This window comes from Schistocerca gregaria, chromosome 2, assembly GCF_023897955.1.
Source record: "Schistocerca gregaria isolate iqSchGreg1 chromosome 2, iqSchGreg1.2, whole genome shotgun sequence".
NCBI classification, from domain to species: domain Eukaryota; kingdom Metazoa; phylum Arthropoda; class Insecta; order Orthoptera; family Acrididae; genus Schistocerca; species Schistocerca gregaria.
In genome coordinates, this window is record NC_064921.1 from 90,136,691 (window position 1) to 90,155,519 (window position 18,829).

Below are 18,829 nucleotides of genomic sequence, written 5' to 3' on the forward strand. Positions count from 1 at the left end.
CAAAAACCAAGAGGAAACAATAAGAGTGGAAGTCCAAGGACTCCACAATAGAAAAGAGGTGTAATTAAAAGTCTAGTGCACAGAGCTAAAAAGATTTGTGCGCAGGATTCGAACCTGTGACCGTAGCAGCAGCGCGGTTCCGGACTGAAGCGCCTGGTACCGCTCGGTCACAGCGGCGGGCTTTCGCAGTTTGTACCAGCTGACAAACCAGGAATTGCCCGGGTAATCATTTTGTTAATTTTCTATTAGAAACGGAAACTAAAAACGAACTTTCTTTGTAGGGCAATATCGAAAAAATTTCATTTCCGTTTATTCGTGAAAAAACAAAGAAATATTCGTAATGAACAAATGTGTAAGTACAGTATCCCGGACGTTCCTGTATGCTGCCCACAACTGCATCGCTTGTCTACAACGCGATGCTGTAAACGTTTCCATGGCAACGTTCCTACATACTCGATTGTTTTCACCTACAGCCATTTGCGCTTTGCAGTTTGAAAGTTGTCAAAAGCGATGCCAGATGTCAGGGACTTTCTTAAGTTAACTCGACAGAAGTAATGTCTTCTACATATGTACTCCGCTAGCCTCTAAGCGGTGTGTGGCGGAGGCCACTATTCGCGCCGAAGTCATATTTTCCCCCATCTGTTCCATTCGCGGATCACGCGAGGGAAAAACGAATGTCTGAAAGCCTCAGTAAGAGCTATAATTTCCCTTAACTTTGAATCGTGATCATTGCGCGATTTAAAAGTTGGTGGTAATAATATATGCTCTACATTTTCGGCGAAGATCGGATTTTGGAATTTAGTGTGCAGCCCCTTCCGTTTAGCGCGTCGTCTATCTGCAAGTGTGTCCCACGTCAAACTTTCTATGAGATTTGTAACGGTTTCGCGATGGCTAAATGTACCAGTCACGAATCTTGCCGCTCTTCTTTGGACTTTCTCAATCTCTTGAATCAGACCCAACTGGTAAGGGTCCCATACAGACGGAAAATACTCTAAGACGAACTAAACGTATTGTAAGCAATTTCCTTTGTTAAAGGATTGCATCGCTAGGATTCTACCAATAAACTGTAATCTAGAGTTCGCCTTCCCCGTTACTTGTGTAATCTGATCTTTCCATTTGGTATCATTTCGAATAATCATACGCACATAATTGATACAATCTTCCAAAGACTGGGCATTTATTTTGTACTCGTACATTAATGGTAATTTTCGCTTTCTTATACGCAGTAGGTTACACTTACTAATATTGAGAGATAACTGCCAGTCATTACACCATGCATTTATTTTCTGAAAATCCTCATTGATTTGTTCACAACTTTCGTGTGATATTACTTTCCTGTAGACTACGGCATCATCGGAAAACAGTCTAATGCCGCTGTCAATACCATCAACCAGATCAGATCGTTTATGTAAATCGTGAAAAGAAGCGGAGCTGTTACGCTGCTCTGAGGCACACCTGATGTTAGGCTTGTTTCTATTGAAGTCTCCCCATTCAGGACGACCTACTGCTCTCTGTCCGTTAGAATACTTTCTATCCAACTGCATATGTCATCGGACAGACCGTAAGCGCGCACTTTTTGGAGCAAGCGACAGTACGGAACTGAGTCGAACGCCTTTCGAAAGTCGAGGAATATGGCATCAACCAGCTGTGTCTCGCATGACCGCTGTTTACTAATACCGTGCTGGTTTCTGCAGATGAGCTTCTCACAGTATAGGAAGGCCATTATGTCTGAACACAAAATATGTTCATTCGTAGTAAAGAACAAAAAACACTTTCCAAACATGCCTTGAAGGCCCAACAGTACGACCGGCCGCCGTGTTATCCTCACTCTTAGGTGTCACCGAATACGGATACGAAGGGGGGCATGTGGTCAGCACACCGCTCTCCTTGCCGTCGCCAGTTTTCGTGACCGGTGCCGCTACTTCTCAGTCAAGTAGCTCCTCAATTTACCTCACAAGGGCTGAGCGCATGCCGCTTTGCTAACAGCACTCGGCAGACCCAGATGGTGACCCATCGAAGTGCCGACAGCGATTAACTTCGATGATCTGACGGGAACCAATTTAACAACTGTGACAAGGCCAATGGGGCAGTAAAGAATATATTCATATAGGATGCGGTATTTTTTTGACGCATCTCAGCATTTATGACATCATATCTAAAAATGGTTCAAACGGCTCTGAGCACTATGGGACTTAACATCTTAGGTCATCAGTCCCCTAGAACATAGAACTACTTAAACCTAACTAACCTAAGGACATCACACAACACCCAGCCATCACGAGGCAGAGAAAATCCCTGACCCCGCCGGGAATCGAACCCGAGAAACCGGGCGCGGGAAGCGAGAACGCTACCTCACGACCACGAGATGCGGGCTCACATCATATCTCCTGATTTATGTGTGGCATCGTGATGTAATTTTGCAGGTCCATTTAGCGGCATATGTGGATACTGCCTGAGAGATTGATAGTGAATGGAATTAGAAACACAGACGTAATAAATTTAAATGTCGTGCACGATGCGGCAGTTTATCCCGCATGTCATTGTCCGTGACGTCTTAGCTTCTGAACTACGATAGGTAGGTGGTTCTTACCCCCACATAGACTGTTCCCTGAATGTAAGGGATATGTGTACCCAGGTTTGGTTGTAATCGGTCCAGTGATTTAGGAGGAGACGTTTCTCGGCCGGTTTCGGCTGAAAAACGCAAAACTTGTTGTGGGACAGTCCCGTTTCAGTCCCTACAGTTTCACGACGTTCCTATAGGTGACGGTGCTAAGCGTAGCCCTCAAAATGGCGTGTCACGGAGGGTGCTTATCAAGCAAAGAGCTATCACTGAGCGTCACACATATTCACAGGCGTTTGCAGAAGCTCTACGTCTGCACTTACATCTACATGCATACTCTGCAAATCACATTCAAGTGCCTAGCAGAGGGTTCATAGAACCACCTTCGCAATTCTTTATTATTCCTATCTCGTATAGCGCGCGGAAAGAATGAACACCTATATCTTTCAGAATGAACACCTATATCTTTCCGTACGAGCTCTGATTTCCCTTATTGTATCGTGGTAATCGTTCCTCCCTATGTAGGTCGGTGTCAACAAAATATTTTCGCATTCAGAGGAGAAAGTTGGTAATAGGAACTTCGTGAGAAGATTCCGTCGCAACGAAAAACTCCTTTCTTTTAATGATTTCCAGCTCAAATCCTGTATCATTTGTGTGACACTCCGTCAGTCCTATCTGCTAAGCATCCAACATCGCGCAGCAGTATTCTAAAAGAGGACGGACAAGCGTTGTCTAGGCAGTCTCCTTAGTAGGTCTGATACATTTTCTAAGTAACCTGCCAATAAAACGCGTCTTTGCTTAGGCTTTTCCACGACATTTTCTATGTGTTCCTTCCAATTTAAATTGTTCGTAATTGTCATACCTAGGTATTTAGTTGAATTTACGGCTTTTAGATTAGACTGATTATCGTGTAACCGAAGTTTAACGAGTTCTTTTTAGCACTCATGTGGATGACCTCACACTTTTCGTTATTTAGCGTCAATTGCAACTTTTGGCACCATTCAGATATCTTTTCTAAATCGTTTTGCAGTTTGTTTTGATCTTCTGATGACTTAATTAGTCGATAAATGACAGCGTCATCTGCAAACAATCGAAGACGGCTGCTCAGATTGTCCCCAAAATCGTTTATATAGATAAGGAACAGCAAAGGGCCCATAACACTGCCTTGAGGAACGCAAGAAATCACTTCTGTTTTACTCGCTGACTTTCAGGCAGTTATTACGAGCTGTGACCCCTCTGACAGGAAATCACAAATCCAGTCACGTAACTGAGACTATATTCCATAAGCACGCAATTTCACTACGAGCCACTTGTGTGGTACAGTGTCAAAAGCCTTCCGGAAATCGAGAAATACGGAATCGATCTGAAATCTCTTGTCAATAGCACTCAACACTTGATGTGAATAAAGAGCTAGTTGTGTTTCACAGGAACGATGTTTCCTAAATCCATATTGACTGTGTGTCAATAGACACAGGAAGTATCTACTTCAATTTCGCGACAAGATAAACTACCTCTGACACCAACAAACACGCCACCGCAAACCCTGTTTAGCCTATCCTTTCGGAACACCGTTACGTTCTTCGCAAAAATTACGGCTGAATTTATATCCGGCTTTAGCCTGCTTTCAGTGCCTATAACGATTTCAGCATCAGTGCTGTCTATTAGCGCTTGGAGCTCTAGTACTTTCCCAACACAGCTACGACAATTTACAACCGTTATACCAATGATTCCTGTATCTACGTTCTTCCTGTGTTCAGCCTGTACGTTTTGTGACTGAAGCACTTCTTGTGTTTTTTCGAGACCCTCTAACCTAAAAACCCGCCCAGTCCGCTGCACACAGCCCCTGCTACCCGTGTAGTCGCCTCCTGCGTATAGTGGACACCTGACCTATTCAGCGGAACCAGAAACCTAACCTCCCTTTGGCGCAAGTCGAGGAATCTGCAGCTACACGGTCGCAGAACCGTCTGAGCCTCTGATTCAGACCCTCCACTCGGCTCTGTACCAGAGGTCCGCAATCGGTCCTGCCGACTATGCTGCAAATGGTCAGCTGTGCTTTCATCTTACAAGCAAGACTGGCAGCCTTTATCACTGCTGTTAGCCGCTCGAAACCAGAGAGAATCTCTTCTGATCCAAAGTGACACACATCATTGGTACCGACGTGAGCAACCACCTGCAGTTGGCTGCACCCTGTGCTCTTCATGGCATCCAGGAGGACCCTTTCCACATCTGGAATGATTCCACCCAGCATGCACACGGAGTGAACATTGGTTTTCTTGTCTACAGAGACAGTGAACAAAAGCACGGTGAGTCGTTCGGCGAGGCGTTTTTGGCGTTAATGGGCTGTGGCAGCAGACGACCAACGTGATTGCTTTTGCTTATAGCACGACATCGCCTACAGCGCCTCTCCTGGGCTCGTGACCATATCGGTTAGGCCCGAGACTGGAAAACCGTGGGCTGTTCCGGTGAGTGCCGATTTCATTTGGTAAGAGCTGAAGGTAGGGCAGGCCGCACGAAGCAACGGAGACAGGTTGTCAACAAGGCACTGTGTGAGCTGGCGGCGGTTCCATAATGGTGTGCGCTGTGTTCACGTGGAATGAACCGATCGTTAACTGGAAATGGTCGTGTTCGACTGCTTTGAGTCCATACGCAGCCATTCATCGCCTTCATGTTCCCAAACAATAATGGAATTATTGTGGATGACAATGCCCCATATTGCTGAGCCACAATTGTTTGCGATTGCTTTGAAGAACATTCTGGACAATTCGAGCGATTGATATGGCCACCCAGATCGCCCGACATGAATCCCATCGAACATTTATGGGACGTAATCGAGAGGTCAGCTGTACTGCCTGCACCCCAGCATGGTGTGGAAGCTAGCGATCAAGCTGGTGAAGTGGGCAGATCGATTGCCGAGTCAATATATGCTCATGCATGGTGACGCCACGAGCACCAGGACGCCACAGCCAGCAGCTAGTGTATATTAAGGGGCGTACCGGCAGCCCACTGACAGTCATACCACTTGGCAATGGCCAGCATCTACATGGACACTCTGCAAATCACATTTAAGTGCCTGGCAGAGGGTTCATCGAAACCACCATCACAATTTTCTATTATTCCAACCTCGTATAGCGCGCGAAAAGAATGAACACATACACTACTGGCCATTAAAATTGTTACACCACGAAGACTCAAAACTTAACCGACAGGAAGAAGATGCTGTGATATGCAAATGATTAGCTTTTCAGAGCATTCACACTATGCTGGCGGCGATGGCGACACCTACAACGTGCTGACATGAGGAAAGTTTCCAACCGATTTCTCATACACAAACAGCAGTTGACCGGCGTTGCCTGGTGAAACGTTGTTGTGATGCCTCTTGTAAGGAGGAGAAATGCGTACCATCACGTTTCCGACTTTGATAAAGGTCGGATAGTACCCTATCGCGATTGCGGTTTATCGTATCGTGATATTGCTGCTCGCGTTGGTCGAGATCCGATGATTGTTAGCAGAACATGGAATCGGTGGTTTCAGGAGGGTAACACGGGACGCCGTGCTGGATCCCAACGGCCTCGTATCACTAACAGTCGAGATGACAGGCATCTTATCCGCATGGCTGTAACAGGTCATCAGTCACGTCTCGATCCCTGAGTCAACAGATGGGGACGTTTGCAAGACAACAACCATCTGCACGAACAGTTCGACGACGTTTGCAGCAGCATGGACTATCAGCTCGGAGACCATGGCTGCGGTTACCCTTGATGCTGCATCACAGATAGGAGCGCCTGCGATGGTGTGCTCAACGACGAACCTGGGTGCACGAATGGCAAAACGTCATTTTTTCGAATGACTCCAGGTTCTATTTATACCATCATGGATGGTCGCATCCGTGTTTGGCGACATCGCGGTGAACGCACATTGGAAGTCTTGATGGTGGCGATTCACCCGGCGTGATGGTATGGGGTACCATTGGTTACACGTCTGTCACCTCTTGTTCGCATTGACGGCACTTTGAACATTGGACGTTACATTTCATATGTGTTACGACCCGTGGCTCTACCCTTCATTCCATCCCTGCGAAACCCTACATTTCAGCAGACTAATGCACGACCGCATGTTGCAACTCCTGTACGGGTCTTTCTGGATACAGAAAATGTTCGACTGCTGCCCTGGCCAGCACATTCTCCAGATCTCTCACCTACTGAAAACGTCTGGTCAATGGTTGCCGAACAACTGGCTCGAACCGTGGTATCGTGTTGAAGCTGCATGGGCAGTTGTACCTGTACATGCCGTCCAAGCCATGTTTGACTCAATGCCCAGGCGAATCAAGGCCGTTATTACGGCCAGAGGTGGTTGTTCTGGGTACTGATTTCTCAGGATCTATGCACCCAAATTGCAAGATAACGTAATCACATGTCAATACTAGTATAATATGTTTGTCCAATGAATACCCGTTTATCATCTCCATTTCTTCATGGTGTAGCAATTTTAATGGCCAGAAGTGTATTTCTTTCCGTACGAGCTCTGAGTTCTCTTATTTCATCGTGGTGATCGTTCCTCCTCATGTATGTCGGTGTCATGAAAATATTTTCTAATTCCGAGAAGAAAGTTAGTAATTGGAATTTCGTGAGTAGAGTCCGTCGCAACGAAAAACGCCTTTCTGTTAATGACATCCAGCCCAAACCCCGTATCATTTGTTGACATTCTCTCCCATATTTCGCGATAATACAAAACGTGCTGCCTTCCTTTGAACTTTTTCGATGTACTCCGTCAGTCCTATCTGGTAAAGATCCCACATAGCCGCAGCAGTATTCTAAAAGAGGACTGACAAGTGTTGTGTAGGCAGTTTCCTTAGTAGTCTGTTACATTTTCTAAGCGTCCTGCCTTCCCCACAACATTTTCTATGTGTTCCTTCCAATTTAAGTTGTTCATAATTGTAAGAAGTAGGTATTTAGTTGAATTTACGACTTTTACATTAGACTGCTTGGACGATTGCTTGCCTGGAGGCTTGTGTAAATTTAATCACTTGATGCGGCTGGAAAACCGAGAACTATTTATTATACATGTGGATATTTGTCTTGCTGCAAACAGACCCGTTTCTTGATTAAAAGTATGTCGGTTCTGCAGAGCACTAATAACATGGAGCCGATGAGATCCCACATGGCATTATGTGTGTCCCTGCTGAACCCATCTCATATACGGTGCGGCTGGTCCCGGCGGAGGTTCGAGTCCTCCCTCGGGCATGAGTGTGTGTGTTTGTCCTTAGGATAATTTAGGTTAAGTAGTGTGTAAGCTTAGGGACTGATGACCTTAGCAGTTAAGTCCCATAAGATTTCACACACACGCTGAACCCATCGTCCCATATTTGCTTGACAGTGATGGGTGCCCAACCAAAGCAAGCGCAACATCACGCCCGATAAATCACGGTCTCGATAGGCCATGATCATGCCAGTCTCGAATCCTGATGTTCGCTGATGGATGTTTCTCCTTACCCTGAGCGGTTATAATTACAGTGCAGCTACTCACAGAGGTCCAGTGTTGGCTATAATTACTGTGTGGCAGCGAAGATGGTAGCTGTGCTCATGCGTTAATGCTGAACCGATTTATGCTGGAGAAAAATTAGTTCCAATTTTGGCCACCAGGTGCAGATCCGGCGCTGTGAATGCAAGAAAGACGTTTAGAAATGGATTAGGAACGAGACGTGGACAGAGAAGCTGAAACAAGTGAGAAACGCATAAAGTTAATTTTATTATTAACTGCCGCTTATACGGTTTGTCCAGCATGAGTACTGGAGACGTCGACTAGATGCTGCATCCATAAAGTGACGTGATCAACAGTTGCCCGCAGCAGTTCCGGTGGGATCTGAGCAACGGGATCCTGTATTTTGTAAAGTGAAGAAACGGCACAACTATTGCTTGCTCCACAATATTTCATTGTGTACAAGATCTGTTTCGGAACACTGAAAGTTCCACCATCCGGTGTGAACGGTAATAATGAAATTATCGTCTTACACCGGAATGGAAGGAGATCCTCAAGTCTTAAACATCACATAGGCCACTAAGTACCTCGAATTTCGAAATTAATATAACTTAAAAGGGAAAAGAGGACTTACAAATAAAATCGCTTAATCTTCTGAGGTGTATTTACTATTACATAGTTTTCCTGTTCGTGTTCCCAGTCACACAGCAAGGGGAAACGGTTTTTATGGAATTTATGTAAGTAATTCCACATAATATGTGATTTCCTCCCAATCGCCCCGTTCTTTTGCTGCATTCTGTATGTTTAGAGATTCTGATGACTTTCGGTGTCCGGTCGTAATGTCCATTTTCTCGGATTTCTTAGGTCCCTTTTATCGTTTTCACGCGGAAGCTTTGGTTCCAAGACAACATTGGGTTGAGGATAGGACGACATCACATCGTCAAGTGATTTTATTTGTAAGTAACGTCCTGTCCTTTCTTTTCATGTAAGTTAGAAACCTTAGCCGCGTACCTCCTTATCTTATAAATAGACTTAAAGATCTCCTCCTAATCTCGTGTAACAGAATATTTTCATTATTACAGTTTACGCCAGGTGATGGAACTTTAAATGTTCCGAAACTAGTCGTACACACAATGAAAAATCGCGGATCAAGCAACTGTTGTGCGGTTTCTTCATCTTTACAAAATGGATTTATATAGTTGGGGCTGCCCCATAAGGAGAACCCTGTTTGTCGTTGTATACCGGCCTTTAGATCGGGTAGAGACCGAACGTGTCCCTGATAAACGCGTTCACTTAGATTTATCTCTAGAACCAAAAGTCACATTGATTCAAATCAGGTGATCTTGCAGGCTATGCATCTGGAAATCCGCCGGCCGCTGTGACCGAGAGACTCTAGGCGCTTCAGTCCTGAACCGTGCTGCTGCTACGGTCGCAGGTTCGAATCCCGCATCGGGCATGGATGTGTGTGATGTCCTTAGGTTAGTTTGGTTTAAGGAACTGATTACCTCAGATGTTAAGTCCCATAGTACTTAGAGTCATTTGAACCATTTTCTGGAAATCGTCTGGAGATAAAAGGTTCAAGGAAGGTTGCATTAAGCAGAATTTTCACTGGCCGAGCGATATGAGATGTTGTCGCAGTTTGCATGAAAAGAGTGCTTTCCGCACAAGTGCGCTCTTCCAAGCAGGAATCACATGTTGTACAAGGTCGTCTCGATAACGTGCAGATGCCGCCGTACACCTGACAGGCCCTCCGGATGCATCCCCTTCAAAGAAGGACGCACCGAGAATAAAGATGCTTGTCAATCCACACCACACAGTCGCAGACGGCGTGTGCAGTAGCCCTTAGTGCACAACACGTGGTCTAACAGTACCCTAAAATCTGCAGTTCTGAGTATTCACTGCACCCTGTAGTGTAAAATGTGCCGCGTGACTCCAAAGAGTATTACACGACCACAAGTCGTCAACTTCGATCCGTGCCAGAAACCAAAAAGTAAATTCAGAATTTTGCTGTCAATCGTGAGTTTTCAGTTGCTGCACCGTCTGTATCTGGTATGGGTACCAGAGTAACACAGACTGCAAAACTTTCCATGCTGTTGACCAGTGGATGGACAATTCTCGTGACACTGCACGAGAACTAGGACTACCCAAGTGATGTGCTGCCACACCTAACTCACCTGCGTTTTCAAATGTCATTATCTTCTTCTTTAAACTAATTAAAGACATTGGGCGTCTCGTCACTGCTGTTCACATAAAACATTTTCACTAACAGTGCACGGTTTCTCTTACCATAGACTGTGCGGCTGGTCCCGGCGGAGGTTCGAGTCCTCCCTCGGGAATGGGTTTGTGTGTTTGTCCTTAGGATAATTTAAGTTAAGTAGTGTGTAAGCTCAGGGACTGATGACCTTAGCAGTTAAGTCCCATAAGGCTTCACACACATTTGAACATATTTTCTTTACCATAGCCATATTGTCCACTCACGTTATGGTTTATCAAATGACAACATAAACATCATACCATCATACAAACAGTGTACAGCGCAAGATGTGCACCTGATGACCAGAATTGAATCTATTTTTTTTTTCAGCGTAAATCGGTTCCGCATGACCGCATTGGCATATCTACCAAGTTTCGCTGCCCAACGAATTGCTACCCACACTGAAACTCAATGGGCAGCTGCACTTTAATAACAACCATCCGTACAAGGAGCTAATAGGATCTCCTCACAGACAACCAATATCCAAATATGATTTGTGAATGAGAAATTCGCTGCTTATTATTTCCTTATACGAGGTGCGACGATAAAGTAATGAGACTGATGTGAGAAAAAATGTTGCTTACTGTTTTAGTCAAGTTTAGTGCTGTCTCCTCCAAAGTAGTTCCCTTCTGATTGCACACACTTTTTCTAATGCTTCTGCCATTGACGGTAACATTTCTGGAACTCATCTTTAATACCCTTCAAGACCCTCCTCACAGCTTTTTGGACATCTTGTGTTGTTTGAAAATGGTGTCCCTTGACCGCCGTTTTGACTCTTGGAAATAGGAAAAAGTCGCACAGAACGATATCTGGTGAATAAGGTGGCTGTGGTAGTACTGAAATTTGTTTTGAGGTTAAAAATTGTTGTACTGACGGAGCAGCATGGGATGGTGCATTATGATGATGCAGAATCCAATTATGAGCAATGTTGGCATGGGCACGAAGAACTCTTACGAAGTCTTTCTAAAATTTCTTTGTAGTAATATTGGTTGATTGTTTGTCCAGGAAGCACCTACTCTTTACAAACAATTCCCTTGGAATCAAAGAACAAAACAAGCATGCATTTCACTCTTGACTTTGACATGCGAGCTATTTTCGGTCAGGGTGATCCCTTGGAGCACCATTGCGAAATTTGGCGTTTTGTCTCTGGATCGTACTGAAAAAACAAACTTTAATCACCAGTGATAACACGGCTCAACAATTCTGGATTGATTTACGTTTGCCCTAACAGATCGGCTGCCACATTTTTCCGTGTTTCTCGCTGTGGTGGTGAGAGATTTTTGGGGATCATTTTTGCACAAATCTTTTTCATACCAAGATCTTCACTTATTATTAGACGAACCGTTTCTCGATTAATGTTCAGTTCTTCTGCAATCATTTTCACTGATAATCTTCGATCAGATCGTATAAGTTCACGCACCCTGGCCAGGTTGACATCTGTCCGTGAGGTTGATGTGATGCAATCTTCAACATTCATTCTGCCTTCACTAAACATTTTATGCCAACGAAAAACTTGAGCTCTTGACATAACCTCTCCAAAAGCCTTCTGAAGCTTACCGTAAGTTGTCGTCGCGTTTTCATCCAATATAACACAAAAGGAAATGGCATACCATTGCGCAATATAATGCGGTTCCATTTCCGTGACGAGAGACACAAACACGTGTTAACTTATTATAGCAGAACTCACGACTGAGCAGTTGCATCGATGTGCCACTTGGACAGTTGCATCGTTGTGCAGCTTGGACAGTTGCATCGATGTGCCACTTCGACTAGAAGTAGCTTACAGCCCAAGGTCAAAGATATTGTGCCTACGTAAGCCTGCAGGGTTGCCACATCTTGCAAAGAAAATCAGTCTCATTACTTTATTGTCGCACCTCGTATACAGGTTTTAAGTGGAATTCCTCATGACTGGTTTGTGTCATTCTGCTGAAGTGCTAAACATTTGCATATTCATCTATGTAGCCACCCAGTTAGCCATGCAGTCTAACGCACTGCTTTCCAGGCAGGAAGGAGCCTGGTGGATTAGCGTCGAGGTCCGATGTGCCGGCCAGTCTGTGGGTGGTTTTCAGGGGATTTTCCATCTGGCTCGGAGAATGAGGGTTGGTTCCCCTTATTCCGCCTCAGTTACACTATGTGAGCGATTGCTGCACAAACACTTTCTTCACGTACACGTACACCATCAATACTCACCACGCAAACATAGGGGTTACACTCATCTGGTGTGAGACGTTCCCGGGGGGATCCTCTGGGCGCCTAACTCCACAATAACTCTGGGTTCGGTGTGGGGCGGCGGTTGGGTGGGTGGACTGCTGTAGCCTGTTGTGGGGTTGCGAACCACTACGGCAGGGCCAAAGCGTCTCCATCGCGTCTAGGCCACCAGTTCCACACAATACAATACAATGTAGCACACTTCAAGGTGCTGTGATGTTAATGGCCAGAACTGTAAACTCTATAATTACAGAGGACACATACACTATCCAGTCACATTAATGTAACCCACTGCTAAGCGTGAATTACCACATTTTGTAACACGAGAAGTGCAGGAAGAGAGTCAATTATGTTCTGGAAGGTACCGTCAGGGATGTGGAACCGTGGCGGCTTCAGCGCTAGGGCCTGGAGCCATGCAGACTTCAGTGCCATACCTAGTCGCGGTATGGTACTCGGTTGAGGATCTATGGCAGAACGACCCGATTGAGTTAGTCCCACAGGTTCTCGACTGGGTTGAAATTCGGCGAGTTTCGTGAGCGGGGAAGTACGATAAACTCATTCTGGTGCTCTTCGAACTACGCACGTTCATTGCGAGCTGTGTGACACGTTGAATTGGACTGCTGGTAGATGCCATCATGCCGAGGAACAAGAGACTGCATGTAGGGGTGGACATGGTCACCAAGGATAGCTGCATACTTGTGTTAATCCATTGTGGTTTTCAGAATGACGAGATCACACAGGGAATACCACGAAAACATTCCCCAGACCGTAAGGCATGCAGGGTGTTTGCTTTCAGACGTTTCAATCCGTACGTGGTTCAAATGGCTCTAAGCACTATGGGACTTAACATCTGTGGTCATCAGTCCCCTTGTGTTAGAACTATTTAAACCTAACTAACCTAAGGACGTCCCACACTTTCATGCCCGAGGCAGGATTCCAACCTGCGACCGTAGCAGCAGCGCGGTTATAGACTGAAGCGCCTAGATCCGCTCGGCAATCCGTACATGCCAACGACCATCTGGCCGATGGTGTATAAAACGTGATTCATCTGAAAGGCTACCGTCGCCACTCACTGGACGTCCCGTTGCGATACTGGATTGCAAATTCCAATATTCGTCGCCTTTGCACAGTAGGGTGCATGAAGCAGGCGCCTTCTGCGGAGGCCCATACGCAGCAACGTCCGCTGAATTGCCGTTGAGGAGGCACTGTTGGTTCATATGGGCGGTGAGTTGCTCAACAGCCGGCCGGAGTGGCCGTGCGGTTCTAGGCGCTACAGTCTTGAACCGAGCGACCGCTACGGTCGCAGATTCGAATCCTGCCTCGGGCATGGATGTGTGTGACGTCCTTACGTTAGTTAGATTTAATTAGTTCTAAGTTCTAGGGGGCTGATGACCTCGGAAGTTAAGTCGCATAGCGCTCAGAGCCCTTTGAACCATTTGAGTTCCTCAACATTTGCGCGTCTGTTCACTCGTACTGATCTCTCAGGCTTCGTTCATCCCTGTCATCTGAAACCCGTGGTGCACCGTAATTGTCTCGGCGCCGGTTTTGGATAGCGCCATTTTGCCGTCACGGTATACTGTAACAATGGAGACACGCTAACAATTTACAAACTTAACAGTCTCGGAAATGCTTTCACCTTTGGCCCGCAACCCAGTGATCATGCCTTTCTGGACGTCAGATAAATACCTCTACTTCTGCATTACAACGTCGATTGCACTTTTTTCCGCGTCCCTCCGACAAGCTGCATATACCGTCCACTGTTAGTGCTGCCACGTGCCGATGTGGCCGAGCGGTTCTAGGCGCTTCAGTCTGGAACTGTGCGACCCCTACGGTCACAGGTTCGAATCCTGCCTCGGGCTTGGATGTGTGTGATGTCCTTGGGTTAGTTAGGTTTAAGTAGTTCTAAGTTCTAGGGGACTGATGACCTCAGTTGCTAAGTCCCATAGTGCTCAGAGCCATTTGAACCACTTTGCTAGTGCTGCCACATGCCGTCAGTGAGCGGTTATTGCAGCTTGACTTCGAACAAACGCGGTAGACACATTGGTGTCATTGGACCGCGCATAACTCATGAAACAAGACGGAAACTTTTGCTCTGTATGCAAACAGATATACTTTGAGCTCCATCCCTATCTCTGGGAAGTTTACTATTAGAGTAATCTGCTTCAAATAGTCTATAGAAAATGCGCCGCGCGGGATTAGCCGAGCGGTCTTAGGGGCTGCAGTAATGGACTGTGCGGCTGGTCCCGGCGGAGGTTCGTGTCCACCCTCGGGCCTGGGTGTGTGTATTTGTGCTTAGGGTAATTTAGGTTAAGTAGTGTGTAAGCTGAGGGACTGATGACCTTAGCAGTGAAGTCCCATAAGATTTCACACACATTATACCACTATAGAAAATGCACTTTTTCAGTTGCATATAAATTATAGAGCTTAAAATAAATTTTGTCTGTGCCATTAATCTACGTTTATTTTCAATGATTCAGCTTTTCCTTAACGTCAATAATTTCAATGACTTTTTGGTTTATTTTTGCAGAGGAGCACGAAATATGGGAGATGACTAAGATTTATTGATTACTAGATTCGTTTGGCATTGGGACTCATATCTCATCACACTTCTGTCTTTATGATTTTGCCGTTTTTGCCACCCATGTTTCCTCAGAACTACGAAAACAACAACAACTTTCATAAATACGTTGCATTTAACAGAGCCAGGCATTATTCAGTTTATTTCTGCGTACGTTTAATTACTTTATTTTTAGATGTAACATCCATAAAAATAATAACAGAGAAAAAAGTGACTGCACACAGAAAAAGTGAACGTATTGAAATCAGCACGTGACTAGTTACAGATATTTAAAATAGGTCCATGATAGCTATTTTAACACGACATATTTCTTTATCTGTTTATGTGTTTGTGTGTGTGTGTGTGTGTGTGTGTGTGTGTGTGTGTGTGTTCCATCAAATCCACTTGGACTGTGCACACAGGATCCTGCCTGGAGATGGCATTGTTACTGTCTCATGATTCCTGGTAAAAGTCGATTTTAGTAGAAAACAGTATTTTATGAACGACGTTTGCGTGAAGAGATCAGTTCGTTTTCAATGAAGCCAATATTTTCTCCGCTCGTGCTTCGACAATACTTTGAAAATATTTGTTCGGCCTACTTTTATAAAGTTTCCTAAAATACATCTGTTCTTGTATATTTAATGTTCAAATATTCCAGTCTCAAAAGGAATCTCCATTAGTGTCTTTTACATTAACTTTCTCTTCAGTAAAAAATTTCCCTTTTTATGTCAGAGCTCATAAGACAACATACTCGTCAGACTAAAGAACTAAAAACTAAAATCTTATTTGCCGATACTAAACGGCAAATAATTCATAGTAACCCTTTACACTCATCCTTCAATTTTTACAACGTTCTCAACGTACGATCTTCATCTTTTAAGTGTAATTACAAAACGCCTTTTGTTATTTGAATAACTAATTAATATTTTACTTTTTATGTTTCAGCATCAGATACTAAGAAGAACCTCATAACTCACCTAAGGACCTATGGACCATGCTGAATGTTAGAAGCAACTTTGGCTAATATGACCTCAGAATTATTTATAACTCTTTAATGTTAAAAATTAAGATTAATCTACTACTGAAACTACCCTTGATGAATATATAGCACACAACATGTACCTATGACTAAATAATAAAGTCCTTAAATTTATTAGCTACTGCATAAAATCTGTGGTAAAATGTTCCTTTTTTGGTCTTCTTTTAGCGCTGTGTGAGGAATCTTCAGTTGGATTTTGATTTATCAAGAACCTGCCAACAGGAACTCAACAAAAGAAAACACAACAGGAACACTGATTCATAAAACATTAGAGTATCTGAAACGTTAGTGTCACTTCACTATTTGAAAGCTTAGTGACGCTACTGGCGCAGGGTAATTAATTAATTATTGACTCTGAATTTCTTGAGTATGCTAGTATTGTAACATATACCTGCAGCTTATGGAATTTAATAGTAACCAAATTTAGCAGTATATGAGGTACTCCATGCAACTGGAATTCTCGCCAAACCTATACTGTTTGGTCCAAAGACTGCGTAATTAATAGTGCGGAGAACCTCCTTCACTATCACTACAATATTTTACTTTTGGGAAAGTCTTTCCGTTAAATTCTGACACAATTATGACATATTTTGTTTTTCATTTTTCCTGAATCATGGTGAATACCTGTTACCGACGAAGGAACACCTCGAGTGTGACGTTGCAAGTTCGATCTTTTTAGTGAGGCTCATTTGAAAGCGTCGTCTTAACCATTACGACAGGAAAAATATTAACTGCTAACGACTCACCACGTTCATCTGGGGGGCCACAGAAAATGAGTATCCAGCAGGTGCAGTGATCAACCCTCTGTGGGATGTACACTCATGTTCAGAAAAAACGGAACACATTGAAGGACTAGAGATGGAACGTTCATATTCACAGGACATGTGCATTAATATGTTCTGCAGATATGATTAGCATTTCAGTCACCTCAGTTTAGCATGTGTCCTGTTGCCTAGTAGGCACAGAGTCCGCCATGGGCCCCGATCACTTGTTCCTTGCGTGATGACATCGACACGTATAAGGTCCGAATGGCGTCCTTTGGTATAGCCATCCATGCTGCCGCCACCTGGATTCAAAGTTCAGCTGTGGTGGTCGGGAATGGGTCACCTATCGTTTCACCATTGTTGTTGTTGTGGTCTTCAGTCCTGAGACTGGTTTGATGCAGCTCTCCATGTTACTCTATCCTGTGCAAGCTTCTTCATCTCCCGGTACCTACTGCAACCTACATCCTTCTGAATCTGCTTAGTGTATTCATCTCTTGGTCTCCCTCTACGATTTTTACCCTCGACGCTACCCTCCAATACTAAATTGGTGATCCCTTGACGCCTCAGAACATGTCCTACCAACCCGTCCCTTCTTCTGGCCAAGTTGTGCCACAAACATCTCTTCTCCCCAATCCTATTCAATACTTCCTCATTAGTTATCTGATCTACCCAACTAATCTTCAGCATTCTTCTGTAGCACCACATTTCGAAAGCTTCTATTCTCTTCTTGTCTAAACTATTTATCGTCCATTCTTCACTTCCATACATGGCTACACTCCATACAAATACTTTCAGAAATGACTTCCTGACACTTCAATCTATACTCGATGTTAACAAATTTCTCTTCTTCAGAAACGCTTTCCTTGCCATTGCCAGTCTACATTTTATATCCTCTCTACTTCGACCATCATCAGTTATTTTGCTCCCCAAATAGCAAAACTCATTTACTACTTTAAGTGTCTCATTTCCTAAGCTAATTCCCTCAGCATCACCCGACTTCATTCGACTACATTCCATTATCCTCGTTTTGCTTTTGTTTATGTTCATCTTATATCCTCCTTTCAAGACACTGTCCATTCCATTCAACTGCTCTTCCAAGTCCTTTGCTGTCTCTGACAGAATTACAATGTCATCGGCGAACCTCATAGTTTTTCTTTCTTCTCCGTGGATTTTAATACCTACTCCGAATTTTTCTTTTGTTTCCTTTACTGCTTGCTCAATATACAGATTGAATAATATCGGAGAGAGGCTACAACCCTGTCTTACTCCCTTCCCAACCACTGCTTCCCTTTCATGCCCCTCAACTCTTATAACTCTTATATACAAATTGTGAATAGCCTTTCGCTCCCTGTATTTTACCCCTGCCACCTTCAGAATTTGAAAGAGAATATTCCAGTGAACATAGTCAAAAGCTTTCTCTACGTCTATAAATGCTAGAAATGTAGGTTTGCCTTTCCTTAATCTTTCTTCTAAGATAAGTCGTAAGGTCAGTATTGCCTCACGTATTCCAGTATTTCTACGGAATCCAAACTGATCTTCCCCGAGGTCGGCTTGTACTAGGTTTTCCATTCGTCTGTAAAGAATATTCCACACATTTTCGATTGTAAGTCGGTAAGTCTGGCGATCTGGCGAGCCAGGGCAAAAGGCTGACATCCTGTGACACCAAGAAGGCAGGTGTACGTGCAGCAACGTGTGGTCGTGCATTGTCTCGCTGAAAAATGGCGTCTGGGGTGTCGTGCAGAAAGGGTATGGCTACGGATAGCAAAATGTCATTCACGTAGATCGGACTGGCCACAGTGCCCGAGACACGCACTAACTGTGATTTGTGGTTGTACCCAGGAGCACCCCGCACCATAAGCCCTTGAAATGGTTCTGTATGTCTTGAGCAAATGCGCTCCCCTGTCTGCGGCGAAACAAATTTCGGAAATCATTTTCAAACAAACACAACCTGGATTCCTCCGAAAACACTATC

General features: G+C 44.4%; 1 protein-coding gene across 1 annotated transcript in view; it reads left to right on the top strand.

Moving 5' to 3' along the window:
• LOC126336393 (uncharacterized) overlaps positions 1-16,207 on the top strand; it is a 262,692-nt gene extending 246,485 nt beyond the window's left edge. Inside the window, exon 9 of the mRNA XM_050000069.1 lies at positions 16,000-16,207. The gene's annotated coding sequence lies outside the window, so the exon portion shown is untranslated. The remainder of the gene's footprint in view (positions 1-15,999) is intronic.
• The last annotated feature ends 2,622 nt before the right edge of the window (positions 16,208-18,829 follow it).